This window comes from Musa acuminata, chromosome BXJ3-8 (assembly GCF_036884655.1).
Source record: "Musa acuminata AAA Group cultivar baxijiao chromosome BXJ3-8, Cavendish_Baxijiao_AAA, whole genome shotgun sequence".
Taxonomy (NCBI): domain Eukaryota; kingdom Viridiplantae; phylum Streptophyta; class Magnoliopsida; order Zingiberales; family Musaceae; genus Musa; species Musa acuminata.
In genome coordinates this window covers 20,428,914-20,443,198 of record NC_088356.1, presented here as the reverse complement: position 1 = coordinate 20,443,198, position 14,285 = coordinate 20,428,914, and positions in this window count along the sequence as shown.

Here is a 14,285-nt window from a genome sequence, read left to right as displayed (position 1 = left end):
TGGATTCAATAAAACAGAGCTAATATTTTCAGACGTTTCGCTACGAAATTATCTGTAACTCCCTGTTGTAAATTCCAATTCTTATAAAATTGATTTTCCTAAAACTATATTGGCAAAGCTTTCTAATGACACCTATTTTGTATAAATTGGAGTATAATTGGTTATCCAAATATTTCATACAATGTTCCTATCAAATTCTGCTAAAATCGTGCTTTGGTCGATTTCGGCTTTTCTTGTTTCTTCTCTTTGGAAATCGATTTCGGCAAAAACTCTTACTTCAATTAAGCTTTATATTATTACCTTAAATTCATGTATACTTTTATCCTTTATTTATTTGTACATCTGCAGCTATCATCTAAAGTTCATGTTTGTATTGTAATGATTCGGCACATACATCCCATTGTTCCGCATTTGCTTTCGATATGTACCGCTTCCGGTTTCAATTCTTTGGACATTGAATTCATCTAACTTTCTTATTTTAATTGAGCTATATGTGATTTCTTGAAATCCTTGTATGCTCTTGCTTTTGTTTCCTTTCAAATCTTAATACATTTGTGAAAGATTATGTTTGTATCATATTGACTCGAAAGGCACATGTATATTTTGTTGTTCCGCATGTGCTTCCGATATATGCTAATATTATTGTTCATACTGTCCCTTTGTACTCTGGTGTTTGTGGGATAAATGTGAATATTTGCTAGAAATGGTAAAGGGAGTTATGCTTAGAGCCCGCGATGCTCTACCGGCCCCCTATGACTTCACTTAGACGTGGGTGGATGGAGCTCCCAAACGTGGGAGACTGATGTTTGGTGGTCATTCAGAAATGGATGAACCATATTATGTTATCATCCCACTTCACCTTTTATGTGTTTGATATGATATCCAAAGCTTTGGCTATGTTTCTATGCATGCTTTAGATAAGAATGAAATGAATGCATCGTCATGTGACATTTGAGCTTTTGATATGTTTTCGAAATGTTATAAGTCTTTATTATACCTTGAAATTACCATATACCATGGATATGCTGTTGAATCTTGGATTTTGATGATGAAGTCAATTGTCATTTGTTGTCTAATCTATATGTTGAGATAAGTGTGCAGGATTAACTACGATGAAAGTAAAACATGCAGCAGGAGTTACGCCGGAGTCAAGACAATGATCACGTTGGGAGTTTGAGAGTTCGACGGAAGTTCGAACAGTCGTCGGAGGTTTTGCGGGAACAAATCCGAGAAGTCCATAAGCTTGCCAAAGAAGCTCGTCGGAACTCGCCAAGTGAATCATCGCAAGTCCAGGAGTTTGCCGGAAGTCCGCAGGAGCATCACCGAGGGTTCATCGGATGATAGACGGAAGTTCGTCGGAAGCTCGCCGGAAGAAGCGATTGACGCACCGGAGCAAGTTGTAGTAAATGTCTTAGGAAAAATCATAGTTAGCACAATGATTAAGTTGGAAATGGGAGGTGATCCCATTAACTTAATCTTAGGGCAATTGGGCCCTTGAAAAACCCAAATTGGGCTGAATGGATCAACCCATTCGGACCCTGATTTCTGCCAGGCGGTTGAACCGCCCAAGGCAGGAGGTTGCACCGCCTGGGCTCAGTCTCCGAGCGAGACTGGGAGGTGCAACCGCTCTAGCCAGGCGGTGGCACCGCCTGGGCTCAGTCTCCGAGCGAGATTGGGCGGTGCAACCTCCCCTAACAGGAGGTGGCACCGCTTGAGCTCGGTCTTCGAGCTCTGCTAGGCGGTGCAACCACCTCAATCAGGAGGTGCAACCGCCTAAGCTCGGTCTTCGAGCTCTGTCAGGAGGTGCAACCGCCTGTGACAGGAGGTAGCACCGCCTAGAGGCTCAATCTTCGAGCTCTGCCAAGCGGTGCAACCGCCTGATCCCGGAATTCCGGGAATTGACAGTTTTGAGCTCCAAATTTAAACTGGGTTGGGGCCTATAAATACCCCACCCATTCAGCACTGAAATAGCATGAACTTACACCGAAATCTTGATCTTTTTCTGTGATTCTTAGGGCTCAAAATTGTTGTAAAGGCCAAAAGTTCTTCTCCCTCTATTCTTCCAAGTTCTGAGTTGTAAAGAGAGGAGAGAAAATTCTGTAAGGGTTGTCTCCTAAGCCCGCCAAAAGGAGTGAAACTGTAAAAGGGTGGTTGGCCTTCGCCTATTGAAGGAAGGCCTCTAGTTGACGCCGGTGACCTCGTCGGTGGAGGAAGCCAAAAGTGGAGTAGGTCAAGATTGACCGAACCACTCTAAATCTCGGTTTGCATTTACTTTGAGCATATTATCTTTACTGCAAACCTCCTCTAAAGCTTACTGCTTTCTGCACATATACGATCGGGTTTCAAGCTTTGCACTTTCCGAATCAGCGTTTAGACGTAAATATATTTTTTCATACGATCATCATATTTTAGTTTGCGTTTACGTTTTGATTTCAATCATAACTGCAAACTACCTTTATGTCCTTGCTTAAACTACATCTCGCCTAATCAAGTGATTTACGAATCAGAATTTAGACGTAAATCAGCTTCTTCGTACGAACGTCGCATTTCAGTTTGTGCTTATATTCTGGTTTTCATCATAATTGCAAACTGCCTTCATAGATTGATTTTAACGTCATCTCGCTTGATCTTAAGTTAAAGTAATCTTAGAATCGGCTTTCACACCGAAATCGTTTTTATCATTCGAATGTGTTTTATCGTTGAAAGATTTCCGCTGCACTAATTCACCCCCCCCCCCCCTCTTAGTGCTCTTGATCCTAACAATTGGTATCAGAGCGGGGTTAACTCTCTAACGGATTAAAACCCAAGAGAGATGGCATACGCCAAAAACCAAGAGGGCCATTCTATTACACGTCCACCCATGTTCAATGGGACGGACTACACCTATTGGAAGACCCGAATGAGGATCTTTCGAAGCCTTCTCTTCCAATGATCGATTAGAATGAATTGGAGAAGAAGGCTTTCGCTCTTAATGCAAAGGCTATGAATGCCTTATTTTGTGCGCTTGATAAAAACGAGTTTAATCGTGTTTCGACTTGTGAAACTGCATTTGATATTTGGCACGCACTCGAAGTGACTCACGAAGGCACAAGTAGAATGAATGTGTCAAAAATCAATCTTATGTTACATTCTTTCAAACTTTTCCGGATGAAACCGAGTGAAATCATTGGCGACATGTTTACCCGTTTCACGGATGTCATCAACGATCTAAAAGGACTCGAAAAAAGTTTTTCGGATTTTAAGCTCGTAAATAAGATTCTAAGATCCCTTCCTAAGAGTTGGGATCCTAAAGTAACTACTATTCAAGAGGCGAAAGATCTAAGCAACTTCCCTCTTGAAGAACTAATCGGGTCATTAATGACCTATGAGATGACTTGCAAAGCTCATGGAGAGCAAGAAGACATCCTTCCAAAGAATAGGAAGGATATGGCACTTAGAACTTCAGAAGACCACTTGAGAGAAAACTCAAGTGATGAGGACTGTGACGATGACTTGGCACTTCTAACAAGAAAATTTAAAAAAATCATTAAAAGAAACAAGTTTAAGAATGATGCAAAAAATAAACTTGAACCCAAGAAGGACCAAGTTATTTACTATGAGTGCAAAAAGCCGGGACACTACAAAAGTGATTGTCCCCAAGCCAAAAAGAGAACATCAAAGAAGAAGGCGCTCAAAGCAACGTGGGATGACTCGAGCACGTCCGAAGAAGAGGAGTCCAACACCGAGCAAGTTGCTCACTACGCCTTAATGGCCATCAGAGAGGAGGTAACGAATTTAATAGATGCAGATTTATCATTTGATGAATTATTAAATGCCTTCCATGACTTATTTGATGAATGCAAGATTATTAGTAGAAAATATAAATTGCTAAAAAAGGAACATGACAGTCTTACTTGTAATTTTGATAAGTTAAAAGTTGAACATCATGATAGTTTAGGCTCATGTATAAAATGCTATGATCTAGAAACTCTCCAAAAGGAACACTTGCTACTTAAGGACACCTTGAAGAAATTCGAGATTGGTAGTAAGTCATTGAACATGATCCTTGCAAACAAGGGTCACGTTTCCAAAAGAAGTGGAATTGGATTTGTGAGAAGTCCTCACCAAAATCCAACCACCTTCATAAAAGGCCCCATCTTACATGTTCGACACCAAAGCAAATGCAACTTTTGTTGCAAACTTGGACACAAAACGCATTATTGTCCATTCAAGAAAATTAGTCCGAATAAATTAATTTGGGTTCCTAAAGGAACCATAATAAATTCTATGCAACATGATAAACAATGTAGATCTATTTTTTAGGCACCCAAAAGCAAATGGGTACCTAAAAATCATCCTTTCCTGTAAAGACATAAAAAATTATAAGCTGGAGCAAAAAATAATATTCTGCTCCTTGGATTCTCGATATTCATGACCCAAGATCCAAAAAGAACTCTCAATGCTCTCTAGCCTAAATAATAGATGAAGATTAGAAATTTAAAATCACAAATGCGATTTAGATACAATCCTATTTGATTTTTCAGAATTAGAAACACATGATTCTCAATTCACATATCCTTTGGATTTTCGAACCCATCAATTTCATTCGTTCATAACTTTCGAATCCAACTCTATATCATGAACTGACTAAGTTTGTCATGAACTTGTAAGGCTTACCAACTTGAACAAACTGTCACAAACATGTGTACGACATTGAGAGTATGCACATCAAAAGATCTATCTTGATCGTGCAAAAGTTCTTATCTTAAAATGAAAACTCTTACGTAATTACGTAAGTAAAGTTGATTACTCTGAATGAAAATTCTTCTCAAGACAAAAACTCTCAAATCAGATCACACTACGATCAGAACAAGTGCTCATCGCTTGTAGGCGGTGGCACCGCCCCAGCTGGAGGTAGCACCTCCGGCTGTCACGTGTTGCAAGTGGTTGCACCGCCCCTGCCAGAGGTGCAACCGCCCGCAACTCTGCCCTTTTTAACCCAAGCTAGGGCCGGCGGTGAAACCGACCCCAACTCACTCTCTTCCCCTCTTTACTCTTCCAAAGCTCCTCCATCCCCATTTCTCCCCTCATAGCATCCCAAATACCCCTCATTTTGGAGCAAAACATCAACAATCCTTCCCTCTCTTGAAGATCTCACTAAGGTATTCTCTAAAAAGCCCTTAAATTCTGTTTTTGATTCATTTACTCTTGCTCATCACTATTCTTCTAAACAACAGTAGTTATGGGATCTAGAAGATCCTCAAGGGACAAAGGAAAGAGGAGATTAGTGGAAGATTTTGATCTCACCCTTTTCGATTCAAAATACCATGCTGAAAAGTTTTCCTCTTTTGAACTTAGGAGTGTCAATAAGGGAAAATATGTAGATTTAAATGAACTAAGAGACTTAGAGACAATCCAATGGTTTGCAAACTTAGGTCTACTCCCTATTTTGTAAATTAATGAACCCATCTATCCAAGACTTGTTAGATTGTTTTACAACAACATACAAATAGATGAAGAAGAAAGAATGTCTACCTATCTTTTAGGACAACACATCTCCATTACGGATAAATTTATTTGTGACATGATAGGCATTCCCATAAAAAGTAGAGGACTTTACTTTAGAGGATCATGGGATGATGAAACTGTTGGAACAACATATGTTGAAGCCTTAGGAACAATTTTTGCCAATCCCAACTTAGCATTTGTTCCTAAAAGTTGTGAACATCTACTGCCTCTAAACACTAAGGTACTTCATCATATCCTAACTAGCATCATTCTCCCTAAACAATACCATCATGATAAAGTAAGCCAATTAGAATTAGAAACTATGTATTTGATCATGAAAGGACATGATATCTGTCTTGGTTATCGTATCCAACAAAACATGTTAGAACTATCTAAGAAAGACATAATGCTCCCATATGGTGGTATAATCACTAGAATAATGAAAGCCTACGATATTCTAATACCACCGGAAGAAGAAGTAATAAAAGTAGATAGGTTTAGCATAATAAATAAAAATCTACTTCACCGATTAAGATGTTTTTATAGAAACGGTAACTGGGTTAGAATGCCTAGAAGAACCGATCCCCCTCAACCTGAACCAGAACCGGAAACACCAGTCTTTAGGGGTACCCAATCTCCTCTGATTTGTCCCTTTGAGGAAACACATCCATTTGAGCAAACTCATACATCATCTGTCGAAGATATTGGGATACGGATGGACCGATTCGAACAAAGACAAGAACGACTTGAACATCGACAAGATCAAATCCTATCTGAGCTGCAGCAAATTCATCGATAATTTGACTCTTTATTTAGGCACTTTAATTTTCCACCTTATGAATGAGCTTGTATGAACACAATCATCTGTTGTTATTGTAAACTCCTTATGTTACTCACCATGATGGGCTATGCCTTGATCCTTGATATGGTTACCTGATATATTTTTTTTGTGAGCATATGCAGAGTTACAAACATCTCTCATTGTTTATCTCGGATTTTACATTGAAACTAAATATTTTGAAAACCTTGTGCCTTGATTTCTATGATAAATATAATTTGAGAAAGTGATATACTAATGTAGTTGATAAGTCATGACATTGCCATGATATTGATACTAAACATCAACTAGCTGATATTTTTACAAAACCTCTAAGTGAAGAGCAATTTGATTTCATAAGAAGAGAATTAGGAATGTTGATATGTCCGAATATATAAACTAGTTAAAATTATTTTTCGGACTTTATTGAATGATCAAATCACTTGATTGCCATTACATGCCTAAATAACATGTTGGAAATTATGTGTTGAATACAAAAATGTTTTGTCTTCATGACTGTATTTGAAAATCTGTAGCATAGTCTTGTCCGAATGCATGAAAGAGTTCATTTAATTTTCGGATTCGCTTAACAATTGGAATGCTAAAAATCATATTTTCTCATACACTCTTATGAAAAATATTTTTTCTGAAATGGATTTGATGAAATGATTCCTGCTTATGAATTCCATCTTGAAATATGGATGATAGTATTTTTACTTACAAAAAGCTATTTCACACACATATCTTGACTCAAAGTAAACTCACAAATAGCTAGTATCACAAATGGCTTTCCTCCTTCATGCAAAAAGATTATAACAAAAAAAAAGGAAGAAGTATTCAAAGCAATCTACGTATCATGCCTTCCTTTATATGCTTGACAATTTGCTTATATTGTTCTCCTGGTATCACAACTACCATGTTTTTTGTTGATGACAAAGGGAGAGAAATATATGAATTGATGCTATAAACACTGATGCTATGATTATGCCATGCTTGCATCACCAAGAGATATATGAACAGATGCTATGATTAATTTGCATTATGCCTTGTTTGTATCGTGTCAAGATATCAAACAAAAAACTTGCATCGTAATTTTACGAGTTGATATCTTACCATGTGATGAAATGCAATACTTGCTAAAATATTTGAAATTTGTACATCATATAATGATATCAAAATCTTACTTCGCAGCTTTACATGTTGATATCTTACAATATGATGAATTGCTACTATTACCATCATTCAAACTTGTTATATTTGAAAATGAATGTCAAGCCTTGATAATTTGCTTATATTGTTCTCCTGATATCACAACTACCATGCTTTTTGTTGATGACAAAGGGGGAGAAATATATGAATTGATGCTATAAACACTGATGCTATGATTATGCCATGCTTGCATCACCAAGAGATATATGAATAGATGCTATTATTAATTTGCATTATGCCTTGTTTGTATCGTGTCAAGATATCAAACAAATGCTATGAACAGATGCTATGAACAGATGCTATGATTATGCCATGCTTGCATCACCAAGAGATATATGAACAGATGCTATGATTAATTTGCATTATGCCTTGTTTGTATCATGTCAAGATATCAAACAAAAAACTTGCATCGTAATTTTACGAGTTGATATCTTACCATGTGATTAAATGCAATACTTGCTAAAATATTTGAAATGTGTACATCATGTAATGATATCAAAATCTTACTTCGCAGCTTTACATGTTGATATCTTACAATATGATGAATTGCTACTATTACCATCATTCAAACTTGTTATATTTGAAAATGAATGTCAAGCCTTGACATCATCTTCAGAGAGATACATCATGATGGGAATCATGATGGGAGTATTGATAAGTTCAAATGATTTTAACTTATCAATTTGTCTCTTGAATTCTTAGGTTTTGAATTCAAGAATGACTTATCTCAAGTATGGCATATAGATAGGGGGAGTTAAGGTTAACTCCATTATCAATTGATTGTCATCATAAAAAAGGGGGAGATTGTTGAATCTCAGATTTTGATGATGAAGTCAATTGTCATTTGTTGTCTAATCTATATGTTGAGATAAGTGTATAGGATTAACTACGATGAAAGTAAGACATGCAGCAGGAGTTGCGCCGGAGTTAAGACAATGATCACGTTGGGAGTTCGAGAGTTCGACGGAAGTTCAGACAGTCGTCGGAGGTTCTGTGGGAACAAATCCGAGAAGTCCATAAGCTTACCAAAGAAGCTCGTCGGAACTCGCCAAGTGAATCGTCGCAAGTCTAGGAGTTTGCCGGAAGTCCGCAGGAGCATCACCGAGGGTTCATCAGATGATCGACGGAAGTTCGTCGGAAGCTCGCCGGAAGAAGCGATTGACGCACCGAAGCAAGTTGCAGTAAATGTCTTAGAAAAAATCGTAGTTAGCACAATGATTAAGTTGGAAATGGGAGGTGATCCCATTAACTTAATCTTGGGGCAATTGGGCCCCTGAAAAACCCAAATTGGGCCGAATGGATCAACCCATTCGGACCCTGATTTCTACCAGGCGGTTGAACCGCCCAAGGTAGGAGGTTGCACCGCCTGGGCTCAGTCTCCGAGCAAGATTGGGCGGTGCAACCTCCCCTGACAAGAGGTGGCACTGCTTGAGCTCGATCTTCGAGCTCTGTCAGGTGGTGCAACCGCTTCAGTCAGGAGGTGCAACCGCCTAAGCTCGGTCTTCGAGCTCTGTCAGGAGGTGCAACCGCCCCTGACAGGAGGTAGCACCGCCCAGAGGCTCAGTCTTCGAGCTCTGCCAGGCGGTGCAACCGCCTCAATCAGGAGGTGCAACCGCCTGATCCCGGAATTCCGGGAATTGATAGTTTTGAGCTCCAAATTTGAACTGGGTTGGGGCCTATAAATACCCCACCCATTTAGCACTAAAAGAGCATGAACTTACACCGAAATCTTGATCTTTTTCTGTGATTCTTAGAGCTCAAAATTGTTGTAAAAGCCAAAAGTTCTTCTCCCTCTGTTCTTCCAAGTTCTGAGTTGTAAAGAGGAGAGAAAATTCTGTAAGGGTTGTCTCCTAAGCCCGTCAAAAGGAGTGAAACTGTAAAAGGGTGGTTGGCCTTCGCCTATTGAAGGAAGGCCTCTAGTTGACGTCGATGATCTCGTCGGTGGAGGAAGCCAAAAGTGGAGTAGGTCAAGATTGACCGAACCACTCTAAATCTCGGTTTGCATTTACTTTGAGCATATTATCTTTACTGCAAACCTCCTCTAAAGTTACTGCTTTCTGCGCATATACGATCGGGTTTCAAGCTTTGTACTTTCCGAATCAGCGTTTAGACGTAAATCTATTTTTTCGTACGATCATCATATTTCAGTTTGCGTTTACGTTTTGATTTCAATCATAACTGCAAACTGCCTTTATATCATTGCTTAAACTGCATCTCGCCTAATCAAGTGATTTACGAATCAGCATTTAGACGTAAATCAGCTTCTTTGTATGAACGTTGCATTTCAGTTTGCGCTTATATTCTGGTTTTCATCATAACTGCAAACTGCCTTCATAGATTGATTTTAATGTCATCTCACTTGATCTTAAGTTAAAGTAATCTTAGAATCGACTTTCACACCGAAATCGTTTTTATCATTCGAACGTGTTTTATCGTTGAAAGATTTCCGCTGCACTAATTCACCCCCCCCCCCCCCCCCCCCCCTCTTAGTGCTCTTGATCCTAACATATGATCCTTATGTCAATGATATGCTCCAGTTACCCTTCCTCAATTATATGAATAAAACATGCTTCGAACGAAATAACATCATAATTCTGCATTCAAACAACACATGCTTCTGTTTCATCTTGTATCTCTGCTTTGTATTTTTGATACCTTATTTGTTTGAAAAAACTGTCCTCTTTGCTATGGTTATGTTAGTCGCTTGCTGAGCTTTATATGCTCACCTCGTTGATATATAAATTTTTCAGGATAGCTTACTGCTCGCTAAAATATGTAGTTTGGGTTGAGGTAGTGGGAAGCTAGAAGATTTTTGGGCAAATCTTTTGTACTTGATATGTTAATGTTGTATAAGTTCCTTTTGTGTGTATCAACGACAAATCTAGATTGATGTATCCTGTAAATATTTGAAAAGTACCTCTCATGTTAGAATTTTGGGAATATTAAGTTAAAATTATGTAATGAATGATATAAACATGTGGTATATGTTGGTTTTGTAATTGTATAGAATTCTCACAACTATAAATTTATGATGTGGTTATGGTTTAGTTAAGTTGCCTTTGGATTTGAAGAATCATCTAGTGACATGATATATGATTATAAACTGCATAGGTTTCGTGAATTGTGGATTGTAGAGGTAAATGACTTGAATGTTTTTCTTAGTGACCTCAAATATGTGATTGGATCCTGGATTGTTTGTTGAATTATAATATTATCAATTTTGAGTTAGGTTCACACCTCCTGAATGAGAATTAAATTCGAGGGGCGTGACAGGCCTAGAGGGTCACATGCATATGGTAGGCGTTGCGATGAGTAGAGGTTCAGATATGAGATATCCGTCGGAGCCCCTATCTTATTGGATATCCAATAAGCCCCTGAATTATTGGATCCCGTGGACAAGATCCAATAAAAGCCCATGAGAGACTATTGGATAGAGATCCACTAATCTAAGAGGCTTGGGTAATTGGATGCAGATCCAATACCCATTAAGGGAGGATCCATTAGGGTTAAGTTGACATGGGACATCTATAAATAGGAGGGATTCAGTGGTTCATAGGCTAGAGCCTTTGCTTGTCTCTTATATTATCCTCTCCCTCTCTACCTCAGAGCAGGCCTAGAGTTTTGAGGAGCGTCATTGCAGCCCTACTGTGTGGATCACCTCTATAGAGGAGGATGCTTGACCTCCTTCACCCTCTCCTAGAGATCTGTAAGGAAATAGGGATATACAATCTCCCTAGGTAACATAATATATTCTATATGCAGTTTGTTTTGTGGATTTTTACGCATCAATCTTCGCATGACGACGAACATCGTTTTAGGAAATTGGGGATTTTATTTTCTTATTCTTCTACTACGCATGTTGCTAGTTATAGGTGCCCAGCAAGCCAATCACGTGTGTGATAGCACGTGTGACTTGATAAAGAATCTTTTTACTTATTATATTTTGGCATATATCACTTTATAACTATTGCATATATGTATATATATATTATGATGTCCTTGGATTTGTGCAATGGGAATCAGATCGTGATGAGATAACGATAATGAGATTGATTCACCTTTAAAAGTTCTCCGGGAGAATTCGATTAGAGCGAGACTAAAGTAGAAACCGTATGGGTCTGATAGCACCATGCTCGATATACGGTCTTTGGGATATTAGATGGATGAGGGACTATATGTACATGGTAACTGAGGACAGACAAGTCCAATGGATTGGATTCCCCTATATCGTCTAGGGACTACGGCGTAGTGGCCTAGTACGTCCACAGTCGATGAGTCAAGTGAATTATTACAGAGATAATAATTCACTGAGTTAGAAGGAGTTTTGATAGGTATGACTCACGGCCAGCTCGATATTGGGCCTACAGGGTCACACACATATGGTAGGCATTGGGATGAGTAGAGGTTCGGATATAAGATATCCGACGGAGCCCTTGTCTTATTGGATATCCAATAAGCCCCTGAATTATTGGATCCCATAGACGAGATCCAATAAGAGCCCATGAGAGATTATTGGATAGAGATCCACTAATCTAAAAGGCTTGGGTTATTGGATGCAGATCCAATACCCATTAGGGGAGGATCCATTAGGGTTTAATAGGGGACCTCTATAAATAGGAGGGATTCAAAGCCTCATAGGCTAGAGCCTTTGCTTACCTCTCCTATTCTCCTCCCCCTCTCCACCTCAAAGCAGGCTTGGAGTTTTGAGGAGCGTCGTCGCAGCCCTATTATGTGGATCACCGCTAGAGAGGAGGACGCTTGACCTCCTTCACTCTCTCCTAAAGATCTGCAAGGAAACAGGGATATACGATCTCCCTAGGTAACACAATCTACTCTATACACAGTTTTAAGTTTTGCAGATTTTACGCACCAATCTTCGCACGACGACGAACATCTCTTTGGGAATCGAGGATATTGTTTTCTTGTTCTTCCACTGTGCATGTGATGTCACCCCCAAGATTTCCCAACACATGTGATATCGCCCCCAAGATTTTTCAATAGTAAAAGGTGGTTGGTCTTCGCCTATTGAAGGAAAACCGATAGTAGATGTCGGTAGCCTCGACGGAAGAAGAATCGGTGGAGTGGATGTAGGTCATGATGATCGAACCACTATAAAATCTCGTTTGCATTTTGTCTTAAGCAATTTACTTTAACTATAAACCACTTTACTTGCTTACTGCTTTCAATACATTTACGAATGTGTTTCATGTTAAGATCTTTATGAAATGGTTTTTATCGGAATCGGTTTTATTCAAAACGAAACGATTTGAATCCGTGATTTTATTGCTGCACTAATTCACCCCTCCCCTCTTAGTGCCGACTCGTTCCTAACACATAACATTAGTAGCCCATTATGATCTTGAGTTATATCAGATGGATGTGAAAATAATATTTCTGAATGGGGATTTAGATGAGGAAATCTATATGGAACAATTTGAAGGATTCATCGAAAAGGGAAAAGAAAGTTGACTTTATAAACTTAAGAAATCCATTTATGACCTTAAACAAGCTTCTAGACAATGGTATATAAAGTTTCATAATACCATTACTTCCTTCGGATTTAAAGAAAATATTGTTGATCAATACATATATCTGAAGGTAAGTGGGAGCAAGTTTATTATATTGGTCTTATATATGGATGATATTTTACTTACTAGTAGTGATCTTGGTTTATTGCACGAAACCAAGATATTTCTCAATAAGAACTTTACGATGGCTGATATGAATGAGGCAGCCTATGTTATTGGCATTGAGATATTCAGGGATAGATCTCAAGGATTATTAGGATTGTCTTAGAAAGGATATATTAATCGTATCTTGAAGAGATTTAATATGCTGCTTTGCTTAGCCAATGATATACCTATTACTAGAGATGAAAAATTCAGCCAAAACCAGTGCTCAAAAATTGACTTAGAAAAGAATCAAATGAATAATCTTCCTTATGGGTGTGTAGTTGGAAGTCTATTGTATGCTCAAACCTATACAAGACCATATATCAGTTTTGCAGTTGCAATGTTGGGAAGATACCAAAGTAACTTAGGAATAAAACATTGGAAAGCTGCAAAGAAAGTAATGAGATATCTGTAGGGGACGAAAGATTATATGCTTACATATAGGAGATCAGATCATCTTGAAATAATAGGATATTCAGATGCTGAGTTTGCAAATTGCCTCGATAGTAGGAAGTCCACTTTATGATTTATATTCATGTTAGTTGGTAAGGCAATTTCTTGGAAAAGTGCAAAGCAATTGTTTATTGCATCATCAATAATGGAAGCTAAATTTGTGACATGCTTTAAGGCCACAAATAAAGCTTTATGGCTACGAAATTTCATCTCAGGGCTTGGTGTAGGCGACTCAATTGCCAAGTTGCTGAAGATATTTTGTGATAACATCGCAGTAGTTTTCTTTTTTAAGAATGTCAAGTACTACAGTGGTTCCAAGCACATCGAGATAAAGTACTTGGTGGTTAGAGAAAGAGTCCAAAAACAACAAGTGTCAATTGACAACTTGAGCACCACTATGATGATTACTGATCCATTAACAAAAGTTTTACAGTATAAAATATTTAAAAAACATGTTCTTAGAATGAGGCTTGTGAGCAAGTCATAAAAGATATGGTGATGCATGTTAGGTGGATGCTATTATTGATATTTTTCTTACTTAATTAAAATTATTTGTTTCTGTTATCTTGTTTACATTTATGTTTGTGCATATTATAATTAAATGTAATAACACAATTGTCTTGACAAGACAAATTGTAAGGGTCATT